This window comes from Condylura cristata, unplaced genomic scaffold, assembly GCF_000260355.1.
Source record: "Condylura cristata isolate star-nosed mole 26May11 unplaced genomic scaffold, ConCri1.0 scaffold00002, whole genome shotgun sequence".
Classification (NCBI taxonomy): domain Eukaryota; kingdom Metazoa; phylum Chordata; class Mammalia; order Eulipotyphla; family Talpidae; genus Condylura; species Condylura cristata.
The window spans coordinates 81437731-81461460 of record NW_004567103.1 but is presented as its reverse complement, the minus strand read 5'-3'; positions in this window follow the sequence as shown (position 1 = coordinate 81461460).

The window sequence follows — 23730 nt, the reverse complement described above, 5'->3', positions numbered from 1 at the left end:
GCCTGTGCCTTGCCCCTTCAGGAGGCAGTACAGCTCAGCAGACAGGCTCCGGAATGGGACCAGCCCTCTCTAACTCTGCTGCGCCACTCCCTGGCGTGCTCACTGGCGCGACATGTTAGCTTATGTTCCTTGGGCTTCCTCTTCTGCAAAGTGGGGATATTGTTCTCAAAGGGTTCCGCAAGCATTACACAAGATTCCATAGGTCACAGAAGACGGTCCGAAATGGTAGCTCCAATTACTATTACCCGTGCTTGCAGGGCAAGGAACAGTCTGGATCAGGAGGCAGGTGGCAGTCCAGTGTAGGGGAGAGGGGCTGGGCACTGTGAATGTCCAGCAGATTGTGGGGAGACCGCAAGGACTGGAGCAGCATCCGAGGGAGTCTGCCACCTAGAGGGCAGGGAGGGGAGAGACCTGCTAGCCTAGGGCACCCACTAAAAGAAAAACAAATACCCGTCTCAGTCCCCTCTGTCCATCCCCTACTGGGGTTTCCCATGGCCACAGGAAGGCAGAGGGCCAGGGAAGCACTTGGTTCCAACCAGACGGGTGTGTGTGTTGGGCCAGAGAGCCCCGTGAGCCGAGGGCTGCGCGCTGGGAGTGCCCTGCACAGGCTGGGAGCAGACAGCAGATGCTTGCAAGTGCCTGCCTTTTTCTGGGCAGAAGCTCATCTTGAGGTTTGGGGAGCCTGTCTCAGGTCACAGAACTGTGCGGGGGAGGAAGAAAGGCTCTTCTAGTCCCACCGTCTGGTCTCCTCGGGGACAGGGCTCGCCACCAGGTTCTCCTCAGAAAGGTCAGGGGTAATGTATTCGTCCCTGCAGACAGGAGGTGCAGGCCAAGCCCATTCACCAGCCCTCTCAGCATTTCAGTCTTGGAACAATTCAGATGGGAGTTTGCTTGAAATTTATCTTTGCTGTATTTACACAGTAAGACCTTAAAAGGCTAGTCGATAGTGTAAACAAGGGTAATTATAATATTTCAGGAGAGAAGTTCTAACATACCAAAGGAGGGAAAGACATTTTTTTGAGTACTGCAGTAAAACCCATTTCAGGATAACAAGAGAATTAATAATTGTCTTTTTTTCATAATTATCACACAGATGTGATCCTGTGAGATTTCAACAGAGATTTGGAGATGAAAAAGATATTCTATGGTCCTGTTTGGTCTGCGCCCCAAGAGGCTGAGACCCAGCAAAGGTTACTAGCGAGCTGGGTGTCTCCATTCTTCCCCACAAAGGCAGCATGGGAAACAGCAGGAAAGTTCGCATGTGGACTCAGTGGATGGGGATGGAATCTGCATGCTTCATGTGGCCTTGCTGGAACTTTGCCTTCACCTGTGAAAAAGGATGAGATAATACTCGCCGGGGGGACTTTCCCTAAGGTCATGATCACCTAGTAGGATTTCAGCTCCTAGTCCCATCCCCTGCTGGTTTCAGAGGGGTCTTCTGGGTGCTCTCCAGGCTCAGTATCCTCACACTTGCCTGGCCCAACTCCCAGTCTGAAGGCCATCCGGGGAATACTGGCTGAGAAGCAGAGAGGCCATTGACGTCTATTGTTTGACTCAAGCTGACCTACCTTCTCCTGGGCCTTCATTCCAGTTTCTTGTTTCTGTTTGAGCAAACTGCCCCTTGGAATCACATGGCCAGTGTCACTCACAGAAAGAGCAGGAAAGACTGTAAACTGACGGTCTGAATCCCAGGTCCACCCTTGAGTTGGCAAGTAGCACATGTCTTTACTTCCTTGAGATGCCTGACAAGCGAGATGTGGTGCCGACCATCTGGGGCAACTCTGGGTCTTTAAAACAAGAAAGAAATTGGTGGCTCCTATTGTGACTGCTTGTGTAGCATGTTTAGACATTTGGAAGTTGATCAGAGACCTGGCTTTGTCTTTGGGGCTTTTCCCTTGAAGGAAAGTGGCAGACTGATGGGAGAATCTGCTAGTTAGGAGGCAAGGCGATTGTATGGCCATGGTGGTCTGGAAGGGTGCCTTGGCTAGTTTTGCTTGGGCTCAGCTTCTCAGTGGGAACGTGTTGAGCTGTGAGGGTGCTCCAGAGTTAGAACATTCCCCGGTCTGCTCCCATATTTTCTCTTCCTGAGGATGCGAGTGTGGGTCCCAGTGTATCCTGGCCAGAGAAGTGCAAGACATGCAAACTGTGACCTCCTGGCAGAAGAGATGAGTAAAAAAGCTCAACAGCTTGTCCAAGGCACCATGGAAAAAGGAGTCCATCATCTTAATGATACCTTTGAGATATCTGGCAGCCTCTTCCCCGTGAACCCCCCATCCCAAAAGCACTCTATGTGAGCTATTCCTGGCATGTCCTGTGGTACAAAAGCACGGTTCATCTTTTCAAGGAGACATGAGAAGGTTGAAAGTCAAACCCATTGGAACAAACCTTGGCTTTGGAGACAAGTCAAGTGCTTATTATGCAAGTCCTCACTCTCCCTGAGAAGAAGTCAGCATGATGAGCAAAACAGACTTCAGGGGGATTTGGCGATAAGGATGAAAAGGGAACAAGAGCTACACAAGACACACTGTCTCCATGGGGAAGGCCACGGCCATGAAGCGGAGGAACGGTTACAGGAGAAACTTCGTCTCCAGCATCGCTCACGATAATCCAGGTAGGGAGGGGGAATATTGGCTCACTTGTCTTGGTGAGGTCTGGGGGAAGAGATGGGGCTCAGGTAGGCTTGTCTTTAGAAGAGAAAGATGTACCCTCCTTTGGGCCATGCCACCACCTTCATGCATGCTGTGATGGTGGGGCAGCCCATACTGTGAGGAGAGGCTGGAGAAATCTCTCTTCTTGCTTTTCTAGGAACTTGGACCTCTATGGGCCTGTTTCTCCATTAAGAAAATAAGGATGATGTATACTTGCCACTTCTCTACCTAAATGATGGTCTGGAAGCAGAGGCTGTTGATAACAATGTCTGGGCAAAAATGATGCTTTAGCATCTTAAGATGGCTAAGTGGACCATGGCTGGGTGTCCTTGGTTGAAGGAGGGCAGGGTATTGCCTGAGGATGTGGGTACCATGGTCACCCAGAACCTCTCCCACCTGCTGCAAAGGGGAGAGTCCTCAGCGTGTACAACTTTCAGATATTCAGGCATCCCATTATGGCCACTGTGGAAACTAGATTTCTTAGTTGAGCTGAGTTTACAAAATAATTGCTTAAAACTATAGGCCAACTGGTCTGAGACTTCCTCACAAACTTCTTTTTTTCCACATCAGGATCTCTGCTCTAGCTTTCTTTTGCTGCATTACAAAAAACCCCAAGACTTAGTAGTAATTTATTAATTTTTTTTAAAAGGTTTGTTTTTTTTTTGCTTCCAGGAATTGGGGTTGGGCCCCGGTTTTGTTGGTTGGGGGGTTTCCCCAAGGTTGGGGGGGGAGCAGAACAGGCAGGTAAGAGTGAGATACACTGCTGATGGAAGCAGTGGGAGAGACAGGAGAGGTCTGCTGTGCCATCAAAACTTTATTGCAGCGGCTGCAGATAGCTTCATAGTACTGTGCTTTAACTCCGTGCCACCAGGGAGGCCCCGATTTATTAATTTCTTTCATGATTGGACTGGGCTCAACTGGGTGGTTTTCCCAAGGGGGTCTCTATTGTGTAGCTTCAGTTACATGGCAAGGGGAGATGAAGGCCTGAGGATTACTGGGCAGGTCTCCATGCATTCTCCTTGGCATGTCCAGAAGCCCAGTTGGGTGGCTGGAGAGCTGGGTATAGCAACTGCTCTCTCCACGTGGCCCTGCTGTGTGTACTTCCTCCTAGCATGGCAGTCTCTTGGTAGTCAGACTTCTTTCATGGAGCCTGGTTGCCTTACCCCAGAGACTATGGCAGAAGCCACAAGACTTTTTATGTCTTAGCTTTGGAGTCCCAAGTGTCAATTCCAACCTATTGTCCCAGCCAGAACTAGTCACAAGTTCAGTCCCCACTGAAGGAGGAATCTGCATGTCACTGAAGACCAGAAGGCTAAGCTCTATGGGGGCCACAAAGCTCCAGAAGAAAGGGGCTTTGAGAACACAGTCTTGACCCTTCCATGCCCTGCCTCTGCAACCCTGCCAGAAGCTGGACTTGGGGTCTCAAACAGGGACCATCCAAGCTCCAGAACTGGAATTAGTACAGAAAGCTCAGTCGTAGCTACTTGTCTCAAGCTTTGTCTCTATAGGGCATCACGACTTCAATTCCTTAATCACCAAGAAGAGAAATATCACCCCTCTTTCATAAGAATGAGTCCAAACCCTAACTCCAGCCCTCTCTTGGGGAAGTTAAGTCACATTTCCAAGTAGATCCGATATGATTCAACAGGGACATCTGGTTTCCCATCCAGGTAGAGCATCCCTCTCAGCTGGTCTCTTGTTACTGACAATAGTCCTGCTGGCAGTTCAAAAGGCACAACACAGCTCAGCGGTGAGGCTGGGTTTGCTCTGGTTTTCCATGGAGGATGCACTCAGCAGGAGATTTCTGCCTTCCTGGAATTATTGCTAAAACTCAAGACTCTCGTACCAGTAAGTTTCCAATGCTATTTTCACCAGTGCTATGAGTTCCCAGCTGGAAACACACTCCCCTGTTTTGCTTAAGCTGTCATATTCCTCGGGGATTTAAAGGACACCCTCAGACAGCCAGGCATAACCATCATTGGGCAAAGCAGGGCTCCAGCACATTCTTAGGAATCTCAGGGGCCTCTCTGTCACCACCATGTGAGCAGACACACTACAGAGCCTGAGAATCCATCCTCAGAGGAAGAATAAACTGAGAACAAACACTATCCATACGGCAGCTTCAGTGCAGGATGTGATTTAACATCCAGGGGCAAAGGTGCAGCGTTACTTCCCCTTGTGCGAAACTGCTGGCTCCCCACAGGTGGCCTCCTGGCTGCTATGGGCAGCACTGGCACTTTCAGGATTCTCACCTGAACTCTGATTTCCTGGGGACCCCTCCATCACCTCTTACCGACACGGGAAAATGTCCTTGGAGTGAGGTTGCTCTTTGGAAGCAAATGAGTACAGGAGGGAGAGGGTGGGTGGAGATGGAGAGGGGAGAGGGTCCCACGGCCCCATAAAAGCAGCTGCCACTTTACCCTGGGAGGGAGCCCCAGGGAGCCCTTGAACTCGATGTCATTTCTGTCATGCATAGGGAGAGGCGCGAGTGAGCGTGTGCGGGGAAAGAGAAATGCCGAAAACACAGTTAGCCTCTGTTAATATTTGATAGGCAGCCAAAGCACTTTTGTTCCCAAGCCCAGCGAGCTACCCGTGAAAAAATAAATTGCTTTTCAAGAACATTCATCACAGCAAGTGGCTCGTTTCCTTGTCCTCAAACAACCCCATTCCTAGGCTCTTTCTCCCATTAAAAACTCCTCAGATGTGGTCAAATAAATAAAGAAACAAAGGGGAGGTGTGGGGAGGGTGGAGGTGGGTACAGAGATATAGCACGCATGGGTTTGGCCGAGCCTGGTGATGTGAGCCCCACACAGCCCCTTCCTGAGTCGACTGTGATACTGAAATTAGGGAGCAAGGGTGCTGACCCTCCTCAGGCTCTGTCCCACTGGGAGTCCCGGGTTGGTCACCGGCCTGCGTGTTTGTGTGTTACTTATCCCAACGTGGAATGAGAATTCATCTGTCCATTGTCTGCTCCACCAGGAGGGTTTCACCTCCACCAGGGCAGGGACCATGTGGGTGTCTTCACACTGTATCCCCACCCCCACCCCCAAGGCACAGGATAGACCCTCAGCAAATCCTGTGAGAGGAAAGAATCCTTAAACAAATCCAAAGGTGAATGCTTCAGGCAAAAGATGCCATCCTTCCGCATGTCATGTTTCTGAGCTTTTTATAGTGGCTAAATCACGGATTAAGTGGCCAGAATGACCAGACTCCATGACCCATTGTGTGATCTCTGTGTGACAGTGGTGAGCTAGCAGGTCGAGGCTCAGTGGCTTCAGGGACACCCTGACCTTTCGTTTCACTGTGTGACCTTCAGTGAGTTCCAGCTTCTCCCCACACCTCATGCTTCTAGTCAGTGAGAAAAGTCATGTGCGGCATTTCTGTGGAGATTACAGTCAGCTTAGGGAATGTTATGAACTGTATGTTTGTGGACCCCAAAAACTTCAGTGTTGAACCACTGCTGGGATGATGGCAATAGGAGTTGGGCCCTTTGGGAGATAATAAAATTGGATGAGGTTGTGAGGATGGGAGCCCCAAGATAGGATAGGCGCCCTTATAAGAAGAGGAAGTAATGACAGACTACTTGTGCTTTACTCTTTACTCTTGCTCTCGGGCACAACAACAAAACTACCTTCTGCACACCAGGGAGTGGATTTCACCAGGAACTGCATCTGCAGGTACCTCAATCTTGAATTTCCAGTCTCTAGCCTGTAAGAGGTAAGTGGCTCCTGTTTAAGCTGTGTTTTGTTATGGCAGTCTGAGCTGACTGAGATAAGAATGTGCTTGGCATGGGAACATGGCAGGCATATAACGGTCACTTTAATTATTATTTTGACAAACTAAAATAACTTTCAACTCAGTAAAATATCCATATTATATTCAGGGATTTCTGAGCATCTAACCCAGAATGGTTCTCTCCCTTTTCTTCTGGCTGTGAGAGAGAACCAGGCAGATGTGTGTGGACGTAGCTTCATTCCCGTGTTTCCTACAAGACTCTCCTCCCCTCATATCTCCACCACCAGCCGTGTATAGATTTTCAGTGGATGTGGAAAATAAGTTGGACTGATCAGTCAGTAGCAAAAATGGTTTCAGAGGGTCTTGGACACTTAAGTATTGGACTCATTCATTCATTCAGCCTGTATCTACTTTGGGCGGGATATGTCAGCGAAGAAGCCAGGTCCTTGCCCTGGTGGTGGTCACACCCTCATCAGGGAATAGAAAATGAACTCGTGAATTAATGGCTCCACCTGGGCCAAACGCTGCAGAAGCAATGCCGACTGTGACGCAGAGCTCTCCTGTGGTTCGGTGGTGAGGAAGCTAAGGCCTGAGGAAGAGGGGACAGCCAGTGCCAGGAAATGGGGACCGTAGGAAAGGGCTGGGTGTGTGAGGAACCCAGATAGTGGGGCAGAGGGTGAAGAAGCTGCAGGGGTGTTACTGGACCCCGAACCTGCCAGAACTCCCAGCAGGATGGCAGCAGAGGTTCTGGAGTAGAGCTCCGGAGGCCCCTGGCAGTTCTTAGTCTGGGGCCTGGAGCTCTCAGGCAATTTTGGGTGCTCCTAAGGGGAGACCTGAGAGACCACAGCAGGAGAAGGACTGAAGCTTCCTCGCCATCACCTGGGTTTCCAAGGTTAGAGGAGAAACCGCTAAGTCTCTGCTCATGAGGCCGTGTGGACACCCAGCACCCCACTCCGACCCTGCCACTGTGGAACCTGGGGACCCACATTACTGTGCTGTGTGGGTCTAAGAACTAGATACTGAGAAAAACTGTGTCTTTCTCATTAGACAGAAAAGGCTCCTTTTCAGGCCCTACTAAGAATAGCCTAATTTATTCATCCTTTCTCAGGCTGGGGAGCCAGTGGAGGCCAGTGGCTGGCTGGGCACCCTGCCCATGCCAGCCCTGAAAGCCCAGGCCAGGCCTGGAGCTCCACCGCCAAGGCATTCAGAGAGCCCCAGGGCCACCCACCCCTGGCCCACTCCATGACCATGGGCTCCTCCGAGGCCTTCCCAACCTCCCAATGGCTCCCATGCTCCCAGCCCCTTGAAGCAGCGCCCTCTGTTGCCCGGGAGGTAGGGAAGCAGGGGAGATACTATCTAGGATGTGCTGGGGTCAAGGAAAGATAGTCAATCACCAGGCAAATGAAGAACCAGACTTGACCAAGTGTGGCACTAGGAATGTGGAGGCTGAGATATCTGGGAATCCAGTCAGAGTGACGTTGCCATTTACTATATACCTATTTTTACACCAAGCTTCCCACCCTCTGGATCTCTTGCTGTTCCACACATATCGGAACTCTCCGCTTGGCTGTATCTCCTCTTCAGACCTCAGCTTCTCTGACCACCCACCTACAGGAGAGAACTCCCTCACAGCATCCATTGAGTCCTTACAACAACCTAGCAAATTAGGTATTTTTATATCTCCAGCTTATAGATGCAGAAAGTGATAGAAAATTTCAGAGACTTGACCAAAGTCGCACAGCTAGTTAGTTGCAGAAGTGGGACTGGATGACTGTTTTGTGGGATCCCAAGGGCTGTACCACTGCAGCAAACTAATGGACATGAGTAGCTTATCCAGAGACTGCAAGGATGGCGGTAGTTCCTGTGCCCTGGGGGCTCAGGGGGGACCAGTTCATGCGGTACTGATATGGTCAATTCTTTTTTTTTTTTTTTTAAGATTTATTTATTTATGCATACAGAACTGGAGTACAGGCCAGAGGTACAGGGGCGGCAGGAGGATTCACCAGAGACAGAATGGGGCGCTGAACAGGCAGATTGATGAAGTACACTGCTGAGGGGAGCAGCGGGCGGGTCAGGAGAGGTCTGCCGCGCCATGTGGATTTCCTCTGGGGCAGGCGGGGATCGAACTCATGTGTAAGTGGCTTTAGCTTCTTAGTGCTGTGCTTTAACCTGCTGCACCACCAGGTAGGGCCCTGATATGGTCAATTCTAAGGAGGCTTTCCATGGGAGATGGACTTCCGGTGCTCTTTGAAGATATGTGGAATTGAGCAGGGCATTGTCAACCAAGAGCCCATAGAAAGAAAAATTGACCCGAATGACCTTTGAACTTTACTGTGAGATCAGTCACAGGTGGCTCAGCCCTCCTGACATGGGCATCATGTATGCTGTACATTTTAGACCTGCAAATTCCTTCCCCTCCTTGGTGTCACTTACTCACAGTATCAAACTAACGCTGTAAGACTGGCACCATCCTGATTTTGCAGAATAGTAATAATGACCATCAGTGAGGACAATGCAAAGATTATTCTTGTTTTGGGCCTTGTTTATATTTCACATAATTCTCACATGAGCTCTAGGAAGTAGGAACTCTATGCCTTATTTTACAGAGGAAGTCAGAACTCAAGAGAGGGTGAGTAACTTCCTTACAGTAACACATTGGGAGGGTAAGGCTCTACCCAGCAACTCCAGACCTACCTTGCAGTTATCCTAATATTCCTTCAGCTCCTGGGCCAGTCTGAGGAGTACATGGAAGCCATAGTTGCCAGTCAAGAAATATTTGAAAGGTAACAATAAAAACCTCATGCCTAAATATATTTTTATTCCCTTTCAACTCTTTGCAGATGGCTAAAACACCCCACTGGCAGTTATTTTATTTGAGTTAAATAGAACTTGAGCTATCACAGTCTTAGAATTCAAATCTCCTTGTATTGGAGGAAGGCATTAATTCCTTAGCATAACTAAAAAAAAAAAATATTTGGAATCTCCACTGCAGGTATTCAACTTGCTAAAACATCTACTTAATTGCATTTTGTCTTGACTGCAATAAGGGTAGCCCCTTGAGAAGTAGCAGTAAAAATAAAAAAGAAATGTTCAATTACTTTTTCATTAGAAAGTAGTAGGTAGCAGCAAACCTTTGTTCATGCTATACCAACTAGAAAAACAAAAAACAAACTCAATAAATAATATGCATCATATTTTAAAGGCACTAGAGGCCTGTGAAAGTAAAAAGAGCAAGATTCCAAGAAATATGGAAATATGTAAGTATTCTCAAGACATTTGCCAGATATTTTGCTTGCATGTGGAAGGAGGTAAAAGAGCTAAAATCTCAGAAAGGTAAACATTTCAAGGTCAAGGAGACAAAGGCCTGCCTGTGTCACAGTCAGAAGCTTAGGAAGATCATGCCTGAGAAAGAAAGTGTTAGGAGGAGGACACTACCAGAAACATATAATGCCTCATTCTTGAAACAGCTGACCAGAGCTGGATGGACACCGAGTGGACTCCAGTTCCAACCCAGCTCAATTTCTTGGATCAAGGTGATCAATCTGGCTCAATTTATTCCTACAGAGGCTAGAGAAAACCTCTCTAGGGAAGAATAATAATGATATTTAGTTTTGTGATTCATTTACATATCGTAGCTGACATCCAATAAAAGAATTACAAGACACAAATAGGACTGTGAACACCACAAAATGCATGAGAAAAAAATAAAATACAAGGGTACTTCAGAGTCTCAGTCAACTCAAGCTGCCAGCGCAAAATACCCTGTTTAAACAACAGACATTTGTTGTCCCAGTTCTAGAACCTGGGAAGTTCAAGATCCCCCATGAGGGAAAGCCAGATGTGGGCACCAGAGCCAGGGAAGGTGAGAGCATGCCCATGCCAGGGAAGGAAGCTGGGGAGAGAGAGAGGGAGGTACAAGTAGGAAAAGGAGAAAACAAACTCTGTGATGCTGGTTTGGAATAGAATATATCTTATATATATGATATATTGTAGATGATATAATGTATGCTCATATGTCCATAAATGTATATACATATATCTGATGTGTGTATACATGCATAAATATATAATGCATGTATATGTGTCACTTCTATACACATTTCCCTAGCTCTGTTCACACAAAGCAGAGAGCAGAAAGATGTCCTTGGTAATGAACATACCTAACACCTAGATTTTGGCTTCTAAATAACAGATTCTAAAAAAGGAACTAGCAATACTTGGAGGAATGGCTGAATCCAGGGCTGGGGCAAGGAAATCTCTAGAATCACTGTTGCCAAACTCCAGGAAGTGCTCAAAAAATGGTGGGGACATGTCAGAAGGACACAGGATGGCCTTGGAGTGACTCTAGACCAATCAGGGGCATGCTGAAAATCAAAATAAAGACTAATATTGAATTACAACTTTTTGAATAAAGTGGGAAACCACAGGTCTATACAAATATAAATAAACAGATGAATAATTAAATAGTAAAACTCAGTGAGGTTTGAGACTATATAGTTTCAAGGTATCTCTTTGCAAAAACACTTATTAATTGCAAAGGGGAAATGGGCACTTTATTGTACTCAGAAGGCTGGGGGACCCCACATTAAAACAATTGGTGAAAGTGCCCACCATCAGTCTTGGAAATAGATATATACCAGCAGATGAACTACAAAGAGAAGACATCAACATCATTTCTGTGCTATACCACCAAAGGTCCATAACCTGAACTTGGTTGACCAATCAAGACAGTCACACATGAATATTGTGGGGCATCCTTTAAAATATCTAGCCTGTGATCTCTGAGAGCATCAGGTCAGGAAAGATCAAGGAGCTGTTCCAGATGGAGAAGGACATGACAACTATATTCCTCACTTAAAGTATGATTCCTTCTCAAAAGACATTATTGGCACAATTGGCAAATGTTACATGGTGTCTTGGATAAGATGGGAATGCATCGTTATTCATTTCTTGAATTTGAAAGCTGTATTGTGGTTATGCCAGAGAATACTTTATTGAAAATATATGCAAAAGTATTCTGGGGTATGAAGGCATTAAGTTGGCAAAATACACTTAACTGATTCAGGAGAAAAATAAAACCCATTCTTTATATTGAACTTTGTACTTTGCCATATCTTTATGATTGTTTTGAAAACTTTAAAAGGCTAATATTTTTGAAATGAAGGCTAAGTGAGGACATGTTCACACTTCAAAGTGGAAAAAACTTATCATCAGCAGATCCACACGACCGAATTACAAGGTCAATGACCCAAGTGGAAATGAGCTGCGGGAAGGGTGGAGAGCGCCGTGCCAAGAGATGTACCTGACTGCAGGCAGCAGTGAGAACTATGACTTGTGGAATTTGTAGCCCGTGTAGAAGTCAATGCGTAACAACAGCAGCACAAAGACAGGATGAGTGTACATGGACATTAACTGTTTCAGAGTTCCTCCACATTTTTATGAAAGGTCCATATTCAAGGCATCACCCAAAGGTGATGATGTATTTCTAAGTTAACCACTAAAAAAAAGAAATAAAGAAATTAACTGAAAACTGAACAGAAGACATAAAATGCCAAGTAGGGGGAGAAGGGGAGGAAAACGAGGTGGAGATGGAAGAGGAAGAAAGCTTAAAGAAGAGATGGGAAAATTAAATAATAAAGCAAGGCAGCAAATGTAAACCCCACTCAACACTACTATTAAAAGATAAATATTTCCGGGCCCTCCCTGGTGGCGCAGCGGGTTAAAGCACAGCACTGAAACTCTAAAGCCGCTTCCGCATGAGTTCGATTCCCGCCTGCCCTGGAGGTGACCACATGGCATGGCAGACCTCTCCTGACCCGCCCGCTGCTCCCCTCAGCAGTGTACTTCGTCGATCTGCCTGTTCTGCTCCCCACTCTGTCTCTGGTGAAGCCTCTCACCGCCCCTGAGCCTCTGGCCTGTACCCCAGTTCTGTGTGCACAAATAAATAAATCTTAAAAAAAAATAAATAAATATTTCCAGGTTGTGTGTCATTTATTCAATATGCTTTAATTTGGGCTACAGAGAGCTAGGAATAAAGAGATGGTAAAAGTTACAGCATGCAGCCCTCCCTGGTGGCGCAACGGGTTAGGACACAGCATTGCAAGCTGGCCTCAGCCACTTTAGTGCAAATTTGACCCTCCCCCTCTCCCCACCCCACCCCCCACGACCAGGAGGTGATCCACATGGTGTGACAGACCTCTCCTGACCCATCCACTGCTCCCTCAGCAGTGTACTTCATCAATCTTCCTGTTCTGCTCCCCACTCTGTCTCTGGTGAAGCCTCTCACTGCCCCTACACCTCTGGCTTGTACCCCTATTATCATACTAACAGATCATGAATAAATAAATCAGTCTTAAAAAAAAAAGTTATAGTATGCATACTCTCAACCAAATGAAAGGTGTGGCTCTCTTAATATCAGACAAAGTAGACTTTAGAGAGAAGCAGAAACAGCAGTGAAGAATAACATTTCATAACAATAAAAGTTAATGCAGCAGGAAGACATAACAATGATAATTTGTATACACCTAACAATAGAACTGTGCAAAACCTGAAGTAGAAAATTGACAGAAGACACAAACAAATCTATTATCATACTAACAGATCTCTTTCAGCAACTGATAGAAAAAGCAGATAGAGGGCCCTCTCTGGTGGCAGCGGGTTAAAGCACAGCACTAAGAAGCTTAAGCCACTTCTGCATGAGTTCAATCCCCGCCTGCCCTGGAGGAGATCCACAGGGCGTGGCAGACCTCTCCTGACCTGCCCACTGCTCCCCTCAGCAGTGTACTTCCTCAATCTGCCTGTTCTGCTCCCCATTCTGTCTTTGGTGAATCCTCTCACCCTCCGCATCTCTGGCCTGTACCCCAGTTCTGCATGAATAAATAAATAAATCTCTTTAAAAAAAAGCAGATAGAAAATCAGTCAATATATAATACGTACAACTGCACAAATCCACTTGCCTCAACAGACAGTTATAGAACACTGTGCCCAGCAACTAAAGACTATGTGTTCTTTTCGAGTGCATAGTTACCAAAATAGAACATGTGCTGGACCACAAAGCAAGTCTTAACAAATTTCAAAAGGTGAAGTCATGCTGGGTATGATCTCTGACCAAAGCAGCATTGAACTAGAAATGAACAAAAGAAAGATTATTAGAAATCCCAAATGTTTAGATGTTAAGCAAAATACCTATAAATAGTCCACAGGCCAAAGAGAAATCACACAGATAATTAGAAAATATTTGGAATTGAATTTAAAATTAAAACACCACATAAAAATACCCTAAGTTACTAGTCAAAACAGTGACTAGAAAAATCTTTAGTTTAAAAGCATACAGTATAAAGGAAAAGCGTTTAAAACCACTTACTATATTTTCACCTTAAGAAATTAGTAAAAAGAACAGCATTTAAATCCAAGGAAAGAAGAATAGGTGAAATAATTAAAATTAAAATTAAATCTATCTTAATGAATGAAAGATAGATCAGAGATTAGCAAAGAAAAAGCTGGGTTACTGAGAACTTAATGACGCCATGAACACCAAGATAAAAAAGAAGAGATGACATGTAACCATACCAGCAACGAAAGAGACCTTCACAAGCTAAAAGATAAAAGAGGTTAATATAGAACTACATATCAGCATATTAACAAATTTAGACTAAATTTTTAATGGAATCCAATTTATCTATTTTTTTCTTTTGTTGCCAGTAGTTTGATGTCAAATACATAAAAGTGCTGTCAATTTCAATATCAAGATTATTCCCTGTTTTCTTGGAAGAATTTTCAAGTTTGACTCTTAATTCTAGGTCTTTCATCCACATAAAGATTATATTGTATCTAGTGCTAGAGAGGGTTCACCTTCTTTTTCATGAAGACACCCAGACTTTTTAGCACTGCTTTAGAGAGACCTGTCCGTCTCCCATTACATGGTCTTGGGATCCTTGTCAAAAGGATGACCACAGATAGGAGGGTTTACTTCTGGCTACCCATTGGCCAATTTATCTTCTTCATATGAGTTCTGTCCTGTGGCTCTGTAGCAAGTTTTGAAGTCAGGGAGTATGAGACCCCAATCTTTTTTTTTTTTTTTTAAAGCTTATTTTGACTGTCCAAGTCCTCTTATAATTCCCTATGACTATGAGGATCAGCTTGTCCATGTCCATTTCTGTATAAAAGGCTGTTGAGATTTTGGCAGACTTGCACTAAGTTTGTAGGTAGCTTCAGATTATACATGTTACCTCTGAAATACATAGAATGATATTTATTATTGATGAATGCACACCTATGTGGAAGAATATGAATATACCAAAACTGAGGAGGGTGGTTTCCTCTAGGGATGAAAGGGTTAAATTTAGGAAAAGAAAAGAAACTGAGAAGGGATACACATGGCAATTCAATTATACCTGTAGTGTTTTAGGTCTTAAAAAAAAAATGGAAGCAGACTTTGTTAAAATTATCACCACTGAGCAGGTGGTAAATGGATGCGTGCTATTTTGCTCTCGACACTTTGCTGTAGTTTTGAAATTTCTCATTATAGAAAAGAGAGACAAAATGAGTGTCTTTGACAAGCTGGAGGAACAGGCTTAGTGGGTGGAAAGGAGCTGGTCGGGTGGGTGGTGGCGATCAGGTGGGGCTGGAGTCCAGGTGGCCCAGCCTGAGTAAGACCCAACGGATGGAGGAAGCCTCTGATGAGAAGCTCACCTCTATCCCACTGTACCCCATTCAGGGGCTTCCCTTTTGCCTCATCTCTCTGTAGATGGGAGTCCATCCGGAGCCTATTCACAGAGCTGAATTTAAACCCAGTGGGACTCATCTTTGGTCACCTATCACCTTTCAGTTTGTGTCATGTTAAAGTCCAGGTTTGTCCTTGGTTAAAGGCTAAAGAGGATCAGCATCTTGCACAAATACTCACTGGACATGCAAACAGAATTCTTTCCACAGGGCCAAATAGAGTCTTATGATGGGCAACGTTCACAGAGTGACATGGAGGGGTATTTGCTTAGAATTCTGGGAGCAGAGAGCAGACTGATGCATGAGAAGAAAGGTGGTTAGCACAGGAATAGTCAGGACTTTCTGCAATCCCAGACGTGCAGAAATGTTATGTTGTGAAGGACGCTTCTGGTTGGAAGGTAAGAGGGGTGAGTGGGGTGAAGTGTTCTTAGATGCACTGAAACAGACTCTCAGGATTCTGCCATGTATTAAAATGCACACATAAGTCACTACTTTATTAACTGCATTCAAATCATTAGAAAGTAAGTAGCTCCGCATACATGAACATGGTACATCAAATAATGGTTCCCCCCCCCCCAAAACACCCACAATGTAATCTCCAGAACCTATGAATATGTTAGTTACATGGCAAATGGACTTTGCTGATGAGGAAATCATCTTGTATTATCCAGCTGTGTCCTCATGAGAGAGACCCAAGGATCAGAGTGAAGGGAAAGATGTGATAATGGAAACAGGTTGGAGTCATGTGCTTTGTAAATGGAAGAAAAGGCCAGTGCTAACAGAAGTAGGTGGCTCTAGAAGCAGGAAAAGGCAAGGACATGGCTTCTCTCCTAAAGCCTACTATTGCATAAGCAAGACTGCAGTGCTAAGAAAAGGAAATAGGGGTCATGGAGCAGGCTGTAGGATGCAGGATGCTGCTTGGTGTAGGATGTCTTCCAAGAGCAAAATCCTAGCCTTTTTCTTGATAGAGAAGGGTGGGTCAAACTGAACAGTGGATTTGTGGCTTTAGGGAGGGTGAGTCTAAGTAATATGCACCCAACTGCCAATTTTATTAACAAGGCGTTCCACTGATCAATCCCTGGGGGGGTGGAAATCACATTAATCACTGGCCCCCCTTCTGTGGCTACCCCCCCCCACCAGGTTGTCCCTGTCATACCTCCGGATGTATACCTATTGTCCCAGGGTGATCAGGTGTCCTGCTCTCGTCTAACTTGAAAACAACCTTGTTCATTGCACCCGCAGCCTACAGAGGAAGCATGGTCCTGACAACACCCTGATTTTAGTCCACTGGACTTCTGACCCATATTTCACTTCTGACCTCTAGAACTGTAAAATAATGCATTTGTGCACTTTAAAGCATCACACTTGTGATTGTTTTTTATGACAGCAATAGGAAACTGATGCCATAAATTCTCTAGGGTCTGGTATTTGGTCAATACATAAACTGGCTGTAGTATTTCCAGACCTACATGTTTTTCCAGTTCTTCCAGAATTTTGACACTCTCCCTACCAAGAGGTGGGATCTGTTCTGCCCTTTACCATAAGTGGATCTTTGAGACTTCCAATGTGACACAGTTTCTGCTCTAGCTCATTTTTCCTCTTGGACTTGAACTTGGGAATTCTAAGCCAATACACGAGGAACTTATCTATCCTGAAGTTGTTTGCTGGTTAGAGCACACAGAAATGGAGAGAAGCTCATGGAGCCCCATGTGAGTATACCCAGTCCAGACATCAGTAAGAGAGTGGATCTTCATCGCTAGTCTTCAAGCTGTCCTTTTTGTCAATAAATCAAGGAAGACAGGCTATCCACACCAAGCCATGTCCCTATGGCAGGTTGGTGGAGAACACTAGTGTTGTAGTTTGAAACCGCTAAACTTTGGAGGGATTTGTTACACAGTGGTCAATAGCTAGAGCAAGTGTTGACAGTCTGTCTATTTCACCAAGATGAGACTCAACGAACAAATTCCACCCAATAAAGACTAAGCGCTCCCAGCCAACTGTTCATTGCCCTATTCTTAACTATAAACAGATAAATCAAGATTACAGACATCTGAGGAAATAATATGAATATTCAGGAAAGAGATCAAAGAAAAGATGTAAAATAACCAAAAGACAATGAAACAAAGCCAAAACAAAACCAACAGACTCTGTAGAGGATGAAAGCTTTAAAAGAAACAAACCAAAAATACTTCCAAAACTCTACAATTGATATTTTAAATAATAACAGAAGATATTGCACCCATAGCCTAAGAAAGTTGCCCTAGAAAGGAAACACTCAGTGAAAAAAGAGAGAAAAAAAATGTAGGATAAAAAGGAAAAGTTTTATTAAAAAAAATTAGAAGACAAAGTAATTAACCAGAAAACAAGACAGTGAACATATAGAAATGGAAAAATGGAGGAAGAGAGGAGAGTGAATAAGAAAACAAGGACTAGTCCAAGGTACCTAATTATGAATAAAATGAACTTCAGAAATAGAGAAAAGAGGAAAGGAAATTAGCAATGAAATAATTCAGGAAAATTCACCAAAATGGAAAGAAGTGAATTTCCAGACTGAAATAGTCCACCGGAGACTCAGCACCATGGAATATATTGACCATCAAAAGTCACATTATTTTGCAAGTTCAGAACACATGGAGTAAAGAGAAAGTGCCACAACTCCTGGGGGACAATAGAGCCCCACAAAGAGTTAAGAATCAGAGTTGTTTAGGATTTCTTACCAGAAATGCCAAAAAGCTAGAACTTCATCTTTAAAGTGACACTTTCAAAACTGTGGAGGAAAAAGATCTCCATTGCTATGTGTTACTACTCTACACTCACACAATGGAAAGGAACAGGGTACCTAAGGTTGGTGGGAGGAAAAGTTTTATGTGGATTCTCCTTCATTGTTATTTTGTGTTCCATCAGCATCATCAGAACTACTGCTCTGGATTCCCTTTCTATCATGTTCCACAATTTCACTAAATTGGGGCTCCTGTGGGGGGTTTATTCTTCTGGTATTGGCGGTGTGTCCTGCTTCCTCATTTTCAATTTTTAAGTGGTCAACAAGGACATATTTTCAACTATTGTCTTTATAGCTGCTGGAGTAGTTGCGGGGGGAGTGGAATTGGCAAATTGTCGTAGGTATAAAAGAACACCAGGTTAGCAAGCCCCAAAGGATCACTTCCAGTGAATTCAGGAGTCTGAAATTCCTCTTGTGCTGTGGATGCCAGAGTTGTGTGACTGGAATCCACAAAGATGGCCTCCTCTATGTCAGGAAAGAGATCAGTGTCTCCAGATTGGGAGTTGTTCTGTTTTCTCCCCAAGCACGGATTCTTACCCTGGCACTGTTAGGAGGTGTTCAAGCTCTAGTTTATTCAAGTGTTTCTTTGTGTGTGTGGTGGTGGTGGTGGTGGCAGAAAGTGATAGATATTTTAGATATCTCAAACTGGGGTAGGAGGTGACATGAGATTTGACATCTCAGCCTGGGTTTCTAGTATTAACCTTTTCTTCTTCTTCTTCTTCTTTTTTAAGATTTATTTATTGATACATACAGAACTGGGATACAGACCAAAGATGCAGGGGTGGTAAGAGGCTTCACCAGAGACAGAGCGGGGAGCAGAACAGGTAGACTGACAAAGTACACTGCTGAGAGGAGCAGTGGGTGGGTCAGGAGAAGTCTGCCTTGCCATGTGGATCACCTCCAGGTCTGGGGATTGAATTTGCACTGAAGTAGCTGCAGCTAGCTTGCAGTGCTGCCATTTAACCAGTTGCTCCAACAGGGAAGGCCAGTATTAGCCTCTACTACACATGAGTCCAGGAGGTCTGACTGTGTTCAGGTGACAGCTGTTCTGTATTATGAGCCTTAGACTCAAGCCAGTGGTCCTTGCTCTTGGTCCTCACCTTTGAGGATTTTCAGCATGTACCCAAGTTGGAGAACATATGTACCTGCTTTTGCACCACCCCCTCATCCAGGTCAGTATTAGGTCTTAGTAGCCCCAATGTCAGCATGAGTCCAAGTCACTGGCTTTTAGGGGACTCTGCAGCAGCCTCTTATCCCTTTTTTTTTTTTTAAGATTTATTTTTATTTATTCATGTATACAAGAACCTAGGGTATAGGTCAGAACTTCAGCAGATGAGCGATTCACCAGAGACAGAGCGGGGAGCAGAACAAGTGACTGACAAAGTGCACTGCTAAGGGGAGCAGCAGGTGGGTCAGGAGAGGTCTGCCGTGCCGTGTGGGTCACCTCCCTGGATGGAATCAAACTAATGCCATAAGCATCTGGAGACAGCTCCTCTGTCTCCTCCCAACATTGCCTCTGCTCAGAAACCACCCCGTCTGACCATTCTCAGAGAAGAATTTATTTCCTCCTTATTACACTGAGTTCTTTTCTCAGTGAAATTTCTTTCAAATGTGTGAAAAAAAGTAAGCATGTAAGAAATGCAACTATTTTTATTAACAGTTCCACTTGATTTCTCTTTAAGCTCCAATTGTTTTGAGTAGACATTTTACTTCTATTGATTCAGGGTGCACCAATTCAGTGCAGGGTTTCTTTTACTTATGCATAAAAGAGCTGAGGTGTAGGCCAGAGGTGCGAGAGGTAAGAGCACCTGAGGGCAGCAGCAGGTGAGACAGGAGAGGTCTGCTGCACCATGTGGTTCAGCTCCCTGGCCGGGGATGGAACTAGTGCCGCAGTGTCTGTCAGCTTAACCCTTTGTGCCACCAGGGAGGCTCCAGTGCAGGGTTTCTCTTACACTCTCTCCAAAACTATGGTGGAGTGGGCCATCTGGTCTCGCTTTGTCATCTTTCCGCTTGGACTTCTGTTGTGCTGTCATCATCCTTGCTCTGTCCCTGTCTTGGGACCACTCCAGTTCTACACTGTAGGTCACAGCAACTCCATTCTTGTCCTGTTACAGCTTGTGACATGCCAGAATGCTGGTGGATTTGGGAAGCCTCCTCATTCTCCCTGTGTTGAGCTTCCATAGTCATGTCATCTCAGCAGGACTCTTTTGACTCCTGCTGCCTAGCCAGCCTTCACTCAGGCAGTGAAGTGTGGGGAACAAATGAACTTGGAAATATGAGATCAGACTCATCTCCAAGCTAAGATGGGGGACAGGACTAAGAATTACCCTCTATTTGGCTTCCTTGTTGTCTGGACTCTGATGGGGAAGATGCAAGGATGATAGATTACAGAGATATTCCCATAGTGCATCTGTTCCTTCCATCTTTCTATATTTATGATGTACCTCCCGGGTGGAAATACCAAGATGAAATCTGAACTGCCCATGAAGTCTCAAGGAAGAAGGATATCCTAAGACATATCATCCTAAAATCAAGATGAGGATAACATCAATACAAGAAGATAAAAGGTTAAAATCTCTAACATGAAAATTCAAACAGTATACTAATTTCTTATCACTGCTCTAACAAATTACCCATACTGAGTCTCTTAGGACTCTAGTTCTAGAGGCCAAAAGTCCAAAATATGTCACAATGGGCAAAAATAAAAGTGATAGCAGGTGCAACAGGTTTGTGTTCTTTCTGTATGTTCTAGGGACAACCTGTCTCCTTGTCTCAGTTTCTAGGGGCTGCCTATATTCCTTGGCTCTAGGGCCCTTCCTCCACCTTCAAACCTAGCAAAGTCAGGCTGAATGCTTGGCATGCTGCCAACTCTCCTTGCTCCCTTCCCCTCTTGAAAGGGCTCCTGTGATTTCGCTGGACCTGCCTGGATATGAGTGATGATTTTCCACTTCAAGGTTGGCTGATTAGTAACCTTACTTCCACCTGCAACTGCAATTCCCCTTTGCCATGTAGCCTAATAAATTCTGGGAATTAGTATAGACAATTGTTGCAGGGTTGGTGGGGGGGGGACACATTATTCTGCCTGCCATGAATACCAATAGGAATATGAACAGAGATTGTAAATAAGCAATTCACAGGAAAAGTGCAAATGACACATAAATCTATGAGCACCTTTTTAGTCAGGGTAATGACAGCGAGAATATAAATGGGAGCCTGTGTTCACCCTCCCGATGACAGCTATTGAAACGTTAACTGTGTACAGGATGGAAAAGGATGAGGGAAATGGGTACTTTCACCCCCTGCTTGGGGAAGGGCAACAGCTGCACATTTAGGGAAAGTAATCTGATGGTCTGTCGAAATTAAAACACGCGTAGGTTTGGACTCAGCAACCCAGGACTCTATCCTCTTCAGAATTAGCACACTGTTCCTTTTTTACATACACGCACACATACACACACACAAAAGCATTGAAATGAGGGTGTGACCATGAGAAAGAACCTGCCCTTTAGGGAGCTGACATTCTGTGGAAGAGGCAGAGCACAAAGGAAGACAAACACCAGAAACTTAGGGGGGGGGGAGGGGGGCGGGGAGGGCTAGGAATTAGGTTTCTGTATGTGTTTTCTAAGAGACTATAATAAACAAACAAAAAACTGGGTGACTTTAAACAACAGAGCTATATTACCCTATAATTTTGGAGTCAGAATCCAAAATCAAGGTGTTAATGGCATTGCTTCCTTCTGGGGGTTCTAACAGATGTGTGCCTTGTCACTCTCTCAGTTTCTGGAAGCTTCCAAAAAATCTTTGGTGTCCCTTGGTTTATAGATGCATCATTCTAATATCTGTTACTCCAAAGTAGTCTCCTCTTTGGATGTCTCTTTATCCAAATTTCCTTCTTTTTATTCAGACCCCAGTATTTAAAATAGAGCTCATCCTAGTCCAGTAAGACCTTATTTTTCTTGACCACTTCTGCAAAGACAATTTCTAAATAAGGTCATATCTGCAGGGCCTGGGGGTTAAGACCTCAACATTCGTTTTTAGAGGATACTGAAAAGACGGAAGAGAATTGATGTAAGACAGTCCAAGAGAAGGATGGTTGTTATTTGAAGTTGGTTGTGGAGGAAGGCCTTTCTGGAGGCGTGAATTTAAGCTGAATTCTGAATGGTGAGGAAGAAGATATCGGGGGTCAAGGAAGAGCATTTTAAGAGAGGAAGCAGCTGGCATAACCAGCAGAGACAGCATTCAACCTGCAAAGTTCTGCAGTGAGATCAGCAGAGCTCATGCCTAGTGGGCAGGGACAGAAATAATGTTCTAGGTGAGCTCAGAGAAGACAACAGATCATGTGGGACTTGGAAACCCAGGTAAGGAGTTAATGATCTGACCTGTGTGTTGAAAACTACAGAATGTGAGAATATAAAGACCCTACTGAATGTTACATCACAGTTTGCAAATAATTTGTACATGCTTTGGGGACTGGGCTGAATTAGCTATGTTAATTCTATGCATTACGAGTTTGAGCTATCTAGAGTCTCCTGAAAATATGTTCTCTTTTTTTCTCTTTCTTTTTGAGGTAACACTAGTTTACAACACTGTATAGGTTTCAGGTGTAGTTTCTCAGCTCAGAGGGAAATATGTTCTTGACTTAGGAAGTGAAAAAGTAAATTGTGCCCTCGGGAGTCTAGTAAAGGTGTGTGTCTTTCTTCTTAAAGCAGTAGAAGCCACAGAAACAGGCCTGAGTTCATTTGTGTTCTCCCACCCAAATGCTTGCTGGCCAGAGGGTATCCCCAAAAGGCTGGCCCTGAGCTAGTAGTCTCCTAATGGGCAGTCTCATTTATGGGCCCTCTCCTCCTCAGAGCATGTGTGGAATCATGAGCTGTGGAAGCATCGGTGAACTTACAGTTCTGCTAGCAAAACTCCCCATTCTATGTTAGAGGATCTAAGGTCCAGAGAAGAGAAAGGGCTTAACAAACCTGTGTCAAGTGTGGGACCCCAGTTTAGATCATCTATAAATTTGTCCCTCTGGCTCTGTTGAAACACTGACCTCATGATGTGTATTTTCCTAGTCCCTGTCCTGCATCCAGACCTCAGCCATAAGTTAGCAGAGCCCAGTCCCGGAGGCTGTGAACTGCCTGGGGATACAACCTGATCTCCACTCTTGGAATTCAAATGCCCAACTCACAAGTCCTCTCCACCTCCTCCACGGAGGCCTCCTTGACCCCAACCTCCCCGAGTCCTGCTCTCTCCCTCAGAGGCCTTTGTCACCTTAGGCCTTCTCTGCAGTCCTGTATGCTCCCTGCAGTATTTCCACTTGCATCTCTCCAATCTTCCAGAGCGTGAGGGGATAAAAGGACACAGGCAGTGGGCAGTGGCAGCAGCACTGAGGAACAAAGCTGAGTTCCTGCTTCCACACACAGAATCGTATTTCATAGTTACTTACATCCGCCAAGAAATAACCTCTCTCTATTAACCCCCCCCCCATTTTGTAGCTGAGAATTAGGGCTCATGCATTTTCTTCAGTGCCCATCAGCACCTAAAGTGGCAGAGCTGAAACTGGTGACTGCTCCTACCTGTGTTCAAGGAGCTGGGAGGGCCCGCTCTGTGGAACACTGAAGCACATTCCTCTATGCATCTCTTCCTATCTGTTGCAGAGAGGTGGGCCTAAATTACTATTCCCCCCCCCCTTTTTTTTTTAAAGATTTATTTATTCATACAGAACTGGGGCACAGGCCAGAGATGTGGAGGGTGAGAGGATTCACCAGAGACAGAGCGGGAGCAGAACAGGCAGATGGACGAAGTACACTGCTGAGGGGAGCAGCAGGCGGGTCAGGAGAGGTCTGCCTCGCCATGTGG